This window comes from Cupressus sempervirens, chromosome 4 (genome assembly GCF_028749045.1).
Source record: "Cupressus sempervirens isolate cs-2001-9-10 chromosome 4, ASM2874904v1, whole genome shotgun sequence".
NCBI lineage: Eukaryota > Viridiplantae > Streptophyta > Pinopsida > Cupressales > Cupressaceae > Cupressus > Cupressus sempervirens.
The window spans coordinates 497,201,356-497,215,248 of NC_143121.1; positions in this window are offsets into that span (position 1 = coordinate 497,201,356).

Sequence of the window (13,893 nt, forward strand, 5' to 3'; positions counted from 1 at the left end):
AGTTGGGTTTTTATGTGTAGGGCAGCCCTACAAACAAGTATTAGTAGCCCGTGTGCATTTGAAGCTTTGACATGCATTCTTTTAGGAAATTTAGGAAATCTTAATGCTTCAAAACAACACCTTACAACCACAACCATTAGCCCCACAAGTTAGCTTCAAAGACAATATGTAATTTGGGTAAGTGCACAAAGTTGTAGTGCCAAAAGGGGGGTATAAGTGGACACCTTTTTCCTGAAATCTGCAAATTTTAAACTTCAACAAGAATTTGAAGATAGTTACGCTCAAAATTTTTAGATATGACCAAAAAAAAAGTTGTAGTCCTTTGAATCTAGTTTTTAAACTACTAATTTTTTTTCAAAATGGTTTAGTTTTAGGTCCTCAAAAAAGGGGGCCACAAAAAGTGGTACTGTTTATTCCAAAAAAATATAGCACAGTACAAAGTGTGGCCCCCCTAAAATTTTAACTTTTTTTTTGAAATTTTTTAATCACTCTGGTCAAAAGTTACTTAACACTATGTAGTTTATCCCAGATTTTTCGAGTAATTTTATAATATCTATTTTTTTTAACGAATTTTTTAACTAGACACATCCCAAAAATGTGAAATATCTATGTGCTCCCCCTAGAAATAATTGAAAACTAATCTAAAATCAAATTTTTTTTTTCAAAGTGTGTAGAATGGAGTCTAGTTTCTAAAAAACTAAGTTGTTACAAAATTTGATGAACAAGCTAAAATCTATAGCCCAATTAGTACGTGGTGGTTTTTGACAAAAAATGAACATACATTCAAAAGAAATTATAGATGAAAGGCTTGAAATAGTTTAAATTAAAAATAAATCATATGGTTAGATAGCTAACACAGAGACCTATAATGCTATGTAACCTGATCTTATCGATACCCAACCATGAGAAATCTTGAAGGGGAGCACAGAAGAAAAAATAATCATTTTTTGTATGTTTGCTGAAAAACACGTCTTAGGCCTGTTCATCAAATCCAAACCTTTGGGTTGGATCTCCAAGGAAAAACCAAGCCTTAGGCTTGGGTTTGATTAAGGTTTAAATAGCGCATGCGCCCTATAGCACACATGCACTATAGCATGCACATGCTATTTAAACCTTAGCTCTAAATAGGACGTGCGCGCTATAGGGCGCAAGCACTATAGGGCACACACACTATTAAGATGTAAGTTTCAAAAGAGAAATAAGTGGGGGGGGATAGGGGGATGGCTATGTGTGCATGAAAGAGATAGAGAGAAAGTAGGGGATAGGAGAGGGGAGAGAGTATAGGATGGGAGACAGAAAGTGAGAAAGAGTAGGGGTGGCAAAGAGAGTATAGGATGAGAGAGAGAGTAGGGGTGGCAAAGAGAGGAAGTGTGAGAGAGAGTACAAGTGGAAAAGAGAGAGTGCAGAATGGGGGAAAGAGATTTAAAGTAGGGGATGGGAGAGAGAGAGTACAAGTTGGGAGAGAGAGATTAAGAGTAGGGGATGGAGGAGAGAGAAAGTAGGTGATGGGAGATAGAGTGGGAGAGGAATAACTTGAGAGAGAAGAGGATGGGAGTGCATGTGTGTGAAAGAGAGAGAGTATGGAATGGGCGAGGGGGAAGACAAAGTAGCTCAAGAGAGAGTAGGGGATGGAAGAGAGAGTAGGCAATGGGAGAGGGAGTGGGAGAGGGGGAGACAAGGGGAGATAGGGGGAATAGAAATGTGTGTGTGTGTGTGTGTGTGTGTGTGTGTGTGTGTGTGTGAGAGAGAGAGAGAGAGAGAGAGAGAGAGAGAGGAGGGGATAGGAGAAAGTGTGAAAATTTAAGAGAGACTAGAGGGTAGCAGAGAGAGAGAGAGAGAGTGGAGAGGGAGAGAGTAAGAGTGAGAGTGAGAAAGAGAGTAGGCAGTGGGAGACGGAGAGCAAGTGAGAGAAAAAGTAGGGGATGGAAGAGGAGAGAGGGGGGATGGGTGTGTGTGTGTGAAAGAGAGAGAGAGTCAAGAATGAGAGAGGGGAGAGAGATAGAGAGAGTAGGAAATGGTAGAGGGATGGGAGAGAGAGGGAGAGAGTGAGAGAGTGAGAGAGAGAGATAGTAGGCAATGGGAGAGGGAGTGGGAGGGAGAGAGGGGTGGAATGGAAGCATTTAAGAGAGATAGAGTAGGGGATGGGAGAGAGTAGGTAGTGGGACAAGGATTGCAAGAGAGAGAGAGGGGGGAATGGGAATGTGTATTTATTTATAAGAGAGATAGAGTAAAGGATGGGAGAGAGTGTGAGAGTTTGAGAGAAAGTAGTAGGGGATGGGAGAGAGAGTGAGAGTAAGGGATGGGAGAGAGAGAGAGAGAGAGAGAGAGAGAGAGAGAGAGAGAGAGAGTAGAGAGGAAGAAAGATAACTTGAGAGAGATAGAAAGTAGGCAATAGGAGAGGGAGTGGGAGAGGGAGAGGGAGAGGGAGAGAAATAGGGGGGATGGGAGTGTGTGTGACAGATGTAGAGAGTAGGGGATGGGAGAGAAGAAGAAGAGTGGGGGGATAAGAGTGTGTGTATCTATGAAAGTGAGAGAGTAGCGGATGGGAGAGAGTGTGAAAGTGTGAAAGTAGGGGGTGGCAAAGAGAGAGTACGATGATGGGGGAGAGAAAGTAGGCGATGGGAGAGGAAAAGAGAGAGGGGGGATGGGAGTGTGTGTGTGTAAGAGAGATAGAGTAGGTGATGGGAGAGAGTGTGAGAGTGTGAGAGTAGGGGGTGGGTGAGAGAGAGAGTACGAAAATGGGGGAGAGAAAGTAGGCGGTGGGAGAGGGAAAGAGAGAGGGGGGATGGGGGTGTATGTGTAAGAGAGATAGAGTAGGGGATGGGAGAGAGTGAGAGTGTGAGAGAGTAGGGGATGGGAGAGGAGAGAGAGAGTAGGGGATGGGGGAGAGTGTGAGAGTGTGAGAGAGTAGGGGATGGGAGATGAGAGAGAGAGAAAGGGATGGGGGAGAGAAAGTAGATGATGGGAGAGAGAGTGGGAGAGGCAGAGAGAGCTTGTACAAGATGGGAGAGAGAGAGAGTAGAGAGGGAGAGAGAGAACTTGAGAGAGAGAGAGATAGTAGGTAGTAGTAGTGTGAGGGTGAGAGAGAGTAGGGGGTGGTAGAGAGAGTACGATGATGGGGGAGAGAAAGTAGGTGGCAGGAGAGGGAGAGAGAGGGGGAATGGGAACATGTGTAAGAGAGACAAAGTAGGGTATGGGAGAGAAGAGAGAGAGTAGGGGATGGGGGAGAGAAATTAGGTGGTAGGAGAGGGAGAGGGAGAGAGATAGGGGGATAAGAGTGTGTGTGAGAGATCTAAAGAGTTGGGGATAGGAGAGGAGAGGGGTTGAGAGAGGTAGAGAGAGTAGGTGGTGGAAGAGGGAGAGTGAGAGAGAGTAAAGGATGGGAGAGAGTAGGAAGAGAGAGGGAGGGGACAAGAGAGAGAGTAGGGAGGATAGAGAGTAGGGAGGATGGGGAGTGATGTGTTTTGAGAAAGTAGGGGGTGGCAGAGAGAGAGTATGATGATAGGGGAGAGAAAGTAGGCAGTGGGAGAGGAAAAGAGAGAGGGGGGATGGGAGTGTGTGTGTAAGAGAGACAGAGCAGGGGATGGGACAGAGTGTGAGAGTGTGAGAGTAGGGGGTGGCAGAGAGAGAGAATACGATGATGGGGGAGAGAAAGTAGGTGATGGGAGAGGGAAAGAGAGAGGGGGGATGGGGGTGTATTTGTAAGAGAGATAGAGTAGGGGATGGGAGAGAGTGAGAGTGTGAGAGAGTAGGGGATGGGAGAGAAGAGAGAGAGTAGGGGATGGGGGAGAGTGTGAGAGTGTAAGAGAGTAGGGGATGGGAGACGAGAGAGAGAGCAGGGGATGGGGGAGAGAAAGTAGGCGATCGGAGAGAGAGTGGGAGAGGCAGAGAGAGCTTGTACAAGATGGGGGAGAGAGAGTAGAGAGGGAGAGAGAGAACTTGAAAGAGAGAGATAGTAGGTAGTAGTAGTGTGAGGGTGGGAGAGAGTAGGGGGTGGTAGAGAGAGTACGATGATGGGGGAGAGAAAGTAGGTGGCAGGAGAGGGAGAGAGAGGGGGAATGGGAACATGTGTAAGAGAGACAAAGTAGGGTATGGGAGAGAAGAGAGAGAGTAGGGGATGGGGGAGAGAAATTAGGTGGTAGGAGAGGGAGAGGGAGAGAGATAGGGGGGATAAGAGTGTGTGTGAGAGATCTAAAGAGTTGGGGATAGGAGAGGAGAGGGGTTGAGAGAGGTAGAGAGAGTAGGTGGTGGAAGAGGGAGGGTGAGAGAGAGTAAAGGATGGGAGAGAGTAGGAAGAGAGAGAGGGAGGGGATGGGAGAGAGAGTAGGGAGGATGGGGAGTGATGTGTTTTGAGATAGTGCATATGCACTATAGTGTGTACGTACTTTATAGTGCATACACACTTTGTAGTGCGTACGCACTATCTCAAATCACCAAAAAATGGTCAAAAACCAACCTTGGGGCCCATTTCATCCATTTTTAACTTTTGGTCTATTATGCTCTCTGTTATTTCGATAGAAAACACGAGTTTCAACATCTAGCAAACACTATTTCAACACTTTTGGAAGCTAGCAAACACCAAATTCAATCATTGGATACGTGATTTGAAGAATTTTTGAATATTCTTTTAATAGAAAAGGTTAGTGCAATCCATTTTAAATATTGTTTGTCGATATATAGATAGAAATTTGATTATAATTTGATATGTTTTTGATAAGGTAAACAGGTTTTAAGGGGTCCTGAAACCCATAAGTTTAACAACAAGAAAGGCTGAAAATAAGCGAAAAAACGCCCAGCCAAAACATAATCCTTACGGCTGAAAATAAGCCCAAAGGCCCAGCCCGAAACAGCTACCCACTAAAAAGGCCAGAGAACCAACCAGAAAAATAGAGACCAGACAAAAAGCCAAAGCCAGGAGAAACAAAAACCAAAGGACAGAGACCCAACCTAGCAGACTACTTCTCCATCTCGAGCATGGTCTGGGCAGCTTCGGCGCACTCTTGTTGCTCTTCTACCTTATGATCCTAGGCATTCATCAAATCCTGCTCCATAGTGTTGTCCTTGGCTTTATCCACATCCAGCCTATCTTTGTCTCTATTTTGTTTATCATCTTCCTCCATCTGGTTCCTGTCTTTGAGATTATCCAAGAGAGAGAGGATGTTATTGTTGATCGAAGCGAGGAGGGAGATCATTTGACTTGCCAGGTTGTGATTGTAGTTCTCAATATTTTTTACTCTCCTCTCCATCAGAGTCTCCCAACTATTTCGGTCACCTTGGCTTTCAACACCTATCTTGCTCTTGATTTTTTCCATTTGGGAAACCCTATCTCTGACATCCTCAAGCTCATGGAAAAGCCATTTAATTGATCTGAAGTTGTCGATCATGCTATTGCGGGCATTGTTCAATAGATTCATGCCCGTTTCTCTTGCATTATCAGAAATAGCCACCATAGTCGGGTCAATTAGCTCATTGAGTCTAGGCTTCTCGAGGTCGTCCACCAGGAGTTGGGGGTTCATCGCCTCTCTGTAGATTCCCATAGTGGCCGTTCTCACATTGAAGTTCTTCCAAGCCTTCCTTCTGTTATTAACTTGCACTTCCCCCTCAATCTGTCCATAGTTGTCATTTTCCTCCAAAGGAGGCTGAGGATGTATAGGGGAGAGGGGAATGGGCAGAGAATCCTTTCCTTGACTGCTGGAGTGCTCCATGCTCTCTCCCTCCCTCTTCTGTCTTTTTCTTAGTTTCTCCTCATCTAGCTCCTCCTTCGAAACCTTGTCAGAATCATCAGTATCCATTTACTCCTCCTCCTCAGCAGAGCCAATTTTAGCTGGGGTATGACCTCTAGGGCTCTTTCTATAGGGTAATTTGATAGAGGGGTAATCCTTCTTATGGCTTTTAGTCTTCTTACCTGAATGCTCAAAAACCTCATCAGAGCTGATGCTCTCGACATCGTCGGAATCTGAGGAAAAACTGGAGCTGCTCTTGTCAACATCCGCCCCCTGGATAGGGTTTTTGCTAATGGTTTGAGCGTGGAAATGCTCATGAATCAGAAGCAGAAGACCCTCATGCAGTGCCGGGTTGACGGTAGTTTTCTTTTTAAAACTAGAAATGGCCTTGTTCATCGAGTTAAAAAGATAATACGGGAAGGAGATCTTACTACCATGGAAAAAATGATTCAGAATCACAAAATGGTGAGTCCTAACCCTATCAAACCTAGGGTCTAGGGTTATATATTCAATGACAGCGTAGAGAACATACCTCCAGAGCTTCTTTATAGTATCCGTTACAAAAAATGTCTCTTTCTTGCCCAGCTTGTTCAGCTCTTCAGTGTTTTTCACAAAATCCTTGATTGCATTAGAAGACATCTTCTTGTCTCTGAAGAATTTATGCCCCTCCATCGGAATCCCCGTGACTTCAGCAACCACATCCTCAGTAATTTGAAAGTAGACCCCGTTCACCTTAACCTTACCATTATTCCACGAATTCACCATGCTGTTAGTGATCTCAGGATCCGAGCCATGAAGTTTCTCGAAGAAATTAGTAACCCCGCCCTTTTCCAGCTCTCTCCAAACTTTGGCCTTGTTCTTCCACTTCTGAACTTCCCCCACCGGCTCCTTTCTGCTCCTCTCACCCGTCATGTTTACCTGATCAACTTCCACAATTCTCATGAACTCTGATATGTGCAAGTTACTTGCATTCGAAAAAATGGTGATGTTTCTTTTATGATACCTATGAATAAACCCCTTTCTAAAAATAATGGTATTGTCCTTTCGAACATGTCAAAATGTCAGAGGAAACCCGTTTTGCTGGTGCAAATCACGATGCCAATAATGGCACTTACCATTTATTAAGCAATCTTTATTATCCATAATTGCATTGGATTTGAACCGTCCTTCCCAAGATATTATCTTGGTCGATGAGCAACTTTGCCTCCACCGGAAAATCTTTTCTGGCATGCCAGGACAGATTATTGGTGGCATTAACCCCTTTATTAGCAAACCAATCAGCGACTGGGTTTGCCTCTCTGTAAACATGAGTGATGTGGACCTTATCGAACTTTGTGAGAGTGGCGCAAGTCTCAGCAATTATGTTTGCAATCGTCCACGAGGGAGGGGAAATACCATTAATGGTATTAATAATGTTTTTGGAGTCCCCCTCAAGCCAGAGTTTAGTAATCCCGGCTTCAAAAGCCAACTTGACCACCTTACTCGCAGCTCTTGCTTCAGCCAGATGAATAGTTTGGATTCCCAGCGGGGAAGCAAAGGCAGCTATTCCCTCCCCATAGCTATTTCTTATGATTCCACCGCAGCCTGAAGGGCCTGGGTTACCCTTGGAGGTCCCATCAAAGTTGGCTTTTGACCAACCATCTGGGGGGAGAAGCCAGCTAGCCTCCTGCCTTTTGAGGTTCCTGTCTTTTTCTTTAGCTATCTTTCTGTCCCCTTCTTCTTCTTCTTCCTCCTTCAGCACTTGGAGATTTTCCTTTATATTCTTCGAGACCTTCCTGCCAAGGATTATAGCCGGCTCCTCTCTATCTCTAAATATTCTATTATTCCTTTCCTTCCAGATTCCCCAGCAAAAATGGGGTAAAATCCAGTCCGAGTGATCCTGCCGACCAGCAATCTTACAAAGACCTTTCCACTGATGGAAAAAATCCATGAGATTATCCGGTTTGCACCAAAGGGTTTCATTATCATGTGTGATGACATTCCACACCTCCCTGGCATAGTCACATAAGATGAAAATGTGATTTCCGGTCTCAGCCTGATTCTTACACAAGGGACATCTACTGGGCATAACATGTCCTCTCTTCATGAGATTGTCATGAATAAGGATTTTGTTCTGAAGAGCCAGCCAGTAAAAAATGTTGATCTTTGGAGTGAGACCCGGAATCCAAGCCTCCGCCCAAGGGGCCTTCTCTTTTAAGCTCCAAAGGGAATTATAGCCTGAGGCAACAGAGTATCTTCCATTGGGATTATCCCTCCAGACCAGCTCATCCCCCAAATTGATAGGAATCATGGAATTGAGCATAAGCATTATAGGAGTCAAGTCCTTAGAGATGAGGGATAGGTCACTCCATTCCTGGCCATTCCAATAATCACAAACTTTGGACCCAATTTGATCAGTACAAGCTTGCATCCATCTCTCAAAAATAGGGTTATTGATAAGTGGATCTTGGGAAAGCCATCTATCCGACCAGAACTGGATGTCCTTCCCATTTCCCAATTTCCATGATATCCTAGCCTTAGCCAGGTCCCTGGCTTTCATGATCCCATTCCAAATGTTTGATCCTTTTGGGATATCTTCATTAAAAAGGGTGAAAAGAAGAGTGGGTCTTCTAAGGTACTTGTTTACTAGGGTGTCCCTCCATTCACCGGTGCTACTGAAGATCCGCCATATTTGTTTAGCTAGGAGAGCCTTATTGAGGTGAGTGATCTTTCTAATGCCCAGACCTCCGTACCTCATAGGGAGGAAAAACTTCTCCCAAGAAACAAGATGATATCTTTTCTTCCCTTCATTACCATTCCAGAGGAAGTCTCTCTAGATTTTCTCCATTCTTTCAGCTATTTTCCCCGAAATTCCAAAGAGGCTCAGGGCATAGATTGGCAGATTTTGAAGAGAAGATTTGACTAAGAGGCATTTCCCCGCTTGACTAAGAGAGACCCCTTTCCAACCAGCCATCTTCCTGTTGAATCTATCCAAAATACCATTCCAAAAAGACTCCGGGGGGGAGGATCCCAAAGGAAGACCAAGATAGGTAGAGGGGAAAGAGCCTACCCCACAACCCAGAATCCTGGCGATTTTTCTTTGTCTAAACTCAGAGGTGTTGATGAATAATTTGATATGTTATGTAATATATAGTGAATTCATTAAAAATTGTATGTTTGAATGAAATGTTATTTCGAAATGGTTAGAAATTTGACAAGTCGTTTGATATATATTGTGTATTCATTCAAATAATTATAATTTTTATATGTAATTGAATAATTTGTAATTTACACATTTTAAGTAATTCGGATGTTTGAATAATTTGACATGTAGAAATCATCATCATGCCAAGGAAGAAACCAAAGATTCAAACAAATGCAGATAGGGAGAGAGATTTGACAATTAAAAGAGATAAAATGAAATTACTACGTGAACAAAGAAAATTGCAAAGCAATGATGAAGAATTAACTTTTGAAGAGGATCAAGAACCACCAGTACAAAGAAACAAGGAGGAAGAATTAGAAAGACAAAGAGAACAAATGAGATTGTTACACTCAAAAAGACAATTGAATTGTGAAGCTACACCATCCTCCAATGTTGGAGTCATATCGTCCACTACACCATCTTCGAATGTTGGAGTCATATCATCCACTACACCATCTTCCAATGTTGAAGTCATATCATCCTCTCATGTTGAAAAGACATTGATTTATAGATCCGACGATATACACACTCCATCATGTCATGTTGAAAGCACAACATCAACACATCAAGTAGGTGATATTCCATCTTTTACATCTTATTGCCAAGGCACATCATCTTCAGTTCAAGGTACGCAATACACTCAACCTTATATTGATGTTCAAAATGTTGAGAGAATTGAAGAGATTAGAACACCTTCTAGAATTCATTTTAGAAAACCAAAATATTTGATTGATATTGATACTAACATTTTGAAATCAATGCCTAACAAGATTAGCAAGCGTACTTGTCAAAGAAAAGTTAATCATATGTGGAGATTATTTTTTGAAGAATTAAATATTACAAGTCAATGCCAATTATTTGTTAAAATGATGAAGAATTTGAAATTTATGCCTATCATGAAGATTCTTGGGCTAAGAACGATGGATGATTCAAATGAAAGAAATATTGTAAAGCATCTAATGAGTGCTTATGACAAAGTGGGTTCTAAATCACACACCAAAGATAGTAATATCACAAGACGAGTACTCACATTGACAATAGTAAGTAGCCAAATGAAGAAAGCTCGACTCATGAGAAAGACAAGAAAAACATTAAAAATTGGTAGAGGTACCTTAAGGAGAGCCATTCTAAGGTATGAGAGATTAGAAGATCCAACAAAAAATGAGTTATGGACATTTAGCGGTAGACTACCATGAAAGGATAAAGAAATTAGTGAAGCCTTGAAATCATTGATCAAAGATTTTTGAAAAAATAACACACATGTTTCTCCTAATCAAAGAGATGTTGTAAGAAGGAGGATTGGTAGCTGAGATCGCGAGCCACATGCGAAACATTTTTTGGACTCAACTCAGACACAATTTTTTGCAAAATTTATTGGTATGTATCCTCAAATTCGAATAAGTCAAAGATTTTTTGAGATGGGTAAACCTTTTTATGTGAAAATAAATCACACACACACAACTTGTTGTTGTAGGATACATATTGAATTTTCTAACCATTTTGATGTTTTTAGGCACATATGCGTAGTTTTGCATTCTCAGTTTGTTTTGCAGGATTGTGATATAAAAGAGCCACCAAGATCTTCAAGGGAATTCATATCCAAAATTTTATGTGAAATAGGGGATGGCCAAAAATTTTACAAGACATCATGCTTGGATGGTACATGCTTATTTTGTGGTTCTTTGCAACTTTTATCAACTTTTCAACATATGGATAGTACACATGCAATTGAAAATGAAATAGTAGATTACGAAAAATTCAAGATAGTGAAATATGCTCTAAAAGATGGAAAACATGGTAAAAGATGTGATCTAATTATTGAAAAGATTCTAGTGTATGAGTTCATGAAGATTTTTCATGAAAAGATTATGTACAAGTATGCAAGGCATACCCACAAAGCTCGATGGTTGGATTTGCAATTCAAGTTGTGCAAGGATATGTTTCCATTGGATATCATTGTTTTGGTTGTAGATTTTGTAGAGAACTACACACTACAACCAAAAAATGAGGTGCAAGCAAAGTATTATACATCTCAACAGGTTTCTATATTTGTTCACATAACATTCATGCATTCACCTACAAGTACAGAGGATGACAGGAAGATTTTGAGGGAGTACCATTTTTACATCAGTGATGATCGATCACATTCTACAGAGTTTGTACATGGTTGTTTTCAACTATTTTATGGAGATTTGGCTAACAGGTGGATATCATATCATCAACACATTATTTGGTCAGACAATTGTGCATCTCAATTCAAGAATGCACGGATGTTCTATTGGTTGAGCAGGATGCACCGGTTGTGTAGAATTCAATATATGTAGAATTTCACAGAGGTTGGTCATGGTAAGGGAGAGCACGATGGTATAGGCACATGCATTAAAAGAGCCTTGGCTCATGAAGAACTAAAGTACAAAGATGGAGCAATATTGATAGATGCAAAATCTATCGTCCAATGGTGTAACGCTACAATGGGTCCACGTAAGGAAGCTGAGTCTACAATTCATAGATTTTTTTGGTTGATAGATAATACTAACATTGCACCATATCAAGATTGTTGCACACTAACAAGATCTAGTGAGTTACACTCTTTTAGAAGCTCTGATGTAGGTTCATGGAGTATCCACACACGAAAAATGGCATGCTATTGTCCATCATGTGCAGAGGAAAATTGGGATGACTGTGAGTCAACTGAATGGGTGGACAAATGGGATATATGGGTTTTGGACCCAATTGACACCTATCGTCCCCCACAATCACTGGAAATGGTAGAGATGGATTCATCTATTGACTTTGACCACTTGTCAAATTTAGTGCAACCTGGTTATATATATATATATATATATATATATATATATATATATATATATATATATATATATATATATATATATATATATATATATATATATATATATATATATATATCTTTGTAATTTCAATATGTAACTTTATAACTTTTACCCAAGTATTTTCTGAATTAATGACCGCATTTTTTACATTTGTCACTGCAGGCCATGTTTTTGCTGTTATTGCACCTGAAGACAATGAAGAAGGGACAGATTATGATTTGTGTCATTGTGTTGAAGGCAAACAAAAATTGGATCACTCAGTTATAGATGGTGAATTTTTAGAGTACCATGTCGGTGCAGTGGTTGTAATAGGCACATGGCTTAGACGATATCCTATGAAGAATCCTAACTTGTGGTTATTCAAGGATTGGCAAACAAAGAGGAAGATTCTTCATTATTCAAACCTTGTTGTCACATCAAATGTCCACTTGATAAAATATGGTGGAAAATGACATAATAATATTCTTTGGAAAGTTTGCGAGTCAGACCATGAGGCAATACTTGAGACATTAAAATGTCGAGCAGATCCAGTTGGCTCATTAGATTGAATTGGGAGAGAGAGAAAAAGTGATCAATTGGATCCAAATACAATGTTACAACCTCTTCCCCAAGACTATCACATGACTAAGGTGGACCGTATTGTTATGATGTGTAAGTGATGAGATTTAATTTTGATTTTTTTAGAATATAGATACATTATTTGAATTTATATTAGATTCTTTAATAGGACCCATTTTTTTAATCTTATCTAAGATTTTTTATTGTGCTAATTCTTCATTTGTAGGTCACCAAAGAAGAGGGCTAATAAAGTTGACGCACAAGTGATAAAGGGTGAGATGCCAAAATCATCTGTGAAATGGTATTATCAATTCACATCCTCAATATTTATTAGTGTTCTTTGTTCAAGTACCATTGTATGATAATCATCTTATGCCTAGAATTGCAGAGGTTAAATTATGTCAATACTAAGGTTTGTAGCATCAATACTAAGGTTTTTAGCATCAATTGGTCACACTAAGTATAGTAGTTGTATCATGAATCCTTCTGAACCAATATGACTAAGATTCTTGGAAGAAGGCTAAACCATATCATCTGTCTACTCCCTCTTTATATAAGAGTTTTTCAAAAAATGAGAATGAAACATTGATTATTACTCCCCCCTCAATGTAAAATTCTCATTTATTGTATTTTGTAAAGTTTTAAGTCACTATCAACCTCTATATCATTGTATTCTTCTTATCATCAAATTACCCAACAATGAGAATATGAACGATGACTTCTTCACATGAACCTGACAATTATAAATGCTACACCTTAATAAATTTTTGGGCTTGGTCATTACCATTTGAGCTTATAATACAATACATTGGCTTCATTTTTATTTGGAAGTATTTATTATGTTTGTTCCAAAAGTCATTCTTCATTTGCCAATATGAAAATGTGACTATCATGAAAGGCATAGTCTTATAATTTGTAATTTGTATAATGGTATAAAAGCTTGGTTGTGGGTTTGAATCCATTGCCCCCATGACCCTCCTTCTCATGCATTTATTCTATTTATTCTTCTACCTCCTCCTCCACTTGGCCATTTTGCAACACCATCTGGATGGAACTCTAGCCTTCCTCAAAACCATTATACATGACCTCTCCTTCTTCAAGATATTCTATAAAAAGTTCCTCAACCCTTGAACCTTTCAAAACCCCAATCTCAATGGAAGGCTTCTAGACCAAAGGAACTAGTAGATCCAGTTCTTTAAGAGAAAGAGACAACAAATCCAATTTTCTAGTGACTAGATGGAAAATTGGGGAAATCATTTCAATTAGTTGTAAATCGAAAGGAATTATAAGTAAACTATATCAATATAATAAGTAACTTAGTAATTATATCAATATAATTTAATTAATAAGGAAATGAATTTATTACTCTAACATATAGTACATTATTTTGCAGAAAAAGGTGTTGAATTTGACGCTTAACAGATTTACATTCATGTGTAATAAATAATAAGTGTTGTAGCTTTGGGATCAACACTATAAAATGAAGGATGTCATACTACATTCACAGAGGTACCAAAATATTTTATTTGATATGGAGACAAAAGAAAATGTGTATTCTTCATAACTACATTTGAGT